Genomic DNA, 1,913 nt, shown 5'->3' with positions numbered 1-1,913 from the left:
CAAAATTCCTCAAAGAGGTGGTTTTCAAATTCACCGCAGTGATCACTTTGAATATTAACTATGCTAGTGTTCAATTTGTTTTGAGACATCTTGGAAAACTTTTCAAAAGTAGAAAAAGTGTCACTTTTACTTGCTAAGAAGATGGTCCAACAAAATCTAGAGTAGTCATCTACTATAACAAAACCATAGTAGTTTCCACCTAGAATTTTAATTCTAGATGGCCCAAAAAGGTCCATATGGAGAAGTTCAAGGGGTCTTGTTGTGGAAAAAATATTTTTAGATTTAAAAGAGATCCTTGTTTGCTTTCCCATTTGGCATACATCACATAAGTGATCTTTTGAGAATCTGATTTTGTGAAGACCAACTACTATATCTTTTACAACAACTTTATTTAGCAAATCAAAGTTGACATGCGCTAATCGCCTATGCCAAATCCACGAGTCTTCACTCATGGAGACGAGACATTTAGCGCTAGTCAAAGATACTTCACTCAAGTCAAGCATGTATACATTATTTTCTCTCCAACCCTTAAGCACATCATTCTTTGTATCATTATGTTCAATCATGCAACAATCTTTTGAAAATGATACTTTGTATCCTTTGTCACATAATTGGTTAATACTAATGAGATTGTGCTTAAGGCCTTTAACTAAAAGGACGTATGAGATAATAGTAAATGAGGGATTACCTACACTACATTTTCCGAGTATAGCTCCCTTGTTATTATTACCGTAGGTTACAAACCCTTTCTTCTTAGCCACAAAGTCAAAGAACAAGGAAATGTCACCCGTCATGTGTCTTGAGCATCCACTATCGAGAACCCATGTTCTCTCGTATCCTCAAGACATTCCACCTACAAATTTAAACAAGGGAAGGAGGTATCCAATTTTCATTGGGTCCTAGTGTGTGAGTGAAACTTTGGTTGCATTTGGGAAACCATTGAAAAATGCTTTTAGGAACTAAGAATCTCCTAAATCGGCATTTAGCAATAGTATGTCCCCTTTTGCAACAATATAGACAATTTAAGTTCGGATGAGAGTTGCTTTTGCTAACTTGATCCTTTACCACATAAGTACTTTTGATAAGGATTATTCATGTTATTTCTAAAATGTGATTGATCAATAACAAAGGTAACTTTAGGTTGTAAAGCCTTGTCTAATTTAGCTTAAAGAGTTCTAACTTCTCTTTGCCAAATGTGACAAGTTTCACATCCAGACCATCTAAACCAAAATCCCTTATCATCTTCAGTTTTGCCTTTAGTAACCTCTATCATAGATTTCTTAAGAGTTTCTAATTCCTTTTCGGAATCAGAAATCTTATTTTCTAAATAACGGAAAATTTTCTTATTTGAGGCTAGGCGTTTGAAAGCTTCCTTGGCCTCATTGTGTAGAGTACTAAAGGCATTTGTAAATCACAATAAGACATTTTATCAATATAATCATATTTATATTGAATTACATTCTTTTTCTTCTTTTGATGAGTTGTAAGACAAAGATTGGCATTCTCATCTTCATCACTTGAGTTATCATCGCTTGAGGACTCACTATCTCTCTCCCATGCAATGTATGCTTTTCTAGCTTTGCTAAATTTGTTGTGACGTTTGTCTCTTCCTTTGTCTTTCTTCAACAGGGGACAATTCGGCGTATAGTGACCGACCTTTCCGCAATTGAAGCATGATCCTTTTGACTTAGTTGTCTTACCTTCCTCTCAATTTGAGAATTTTGATTGTCTTCTATAGTTGACAAGATTTTTATCCGAATGTTGAACTTCATTCTTTCTAAGGTATCGGTTATACCTCCTTACGAACAACCCCATGTTTTCATTCGAATATTTATCATTATCACTTGATTCACTCTCACACGCATCATTGGTGGATGACTTATATCTTGAAGCCTTTAAAGCGATAGACTTCC

The sequence above is a fragment of the Lathyrus oleraceus genome, chromosome 1 (assembly GCF_024323335.1).
Source record: "Lathyrus oleraceus cultivar Zhongwan6 chromosome 1, CAAS_Psat_ZW6_1.0, whole genome shotgun sequence".
NCBI lineage: Eukaryota > Viridiplantae > Streptophyta > Magnoliopsida > Fabales > Fabaceae > Lathyrus > Lathyrus oleraceus.
This window is presented reverse-complemented; position numbering follows the sequence as displayed.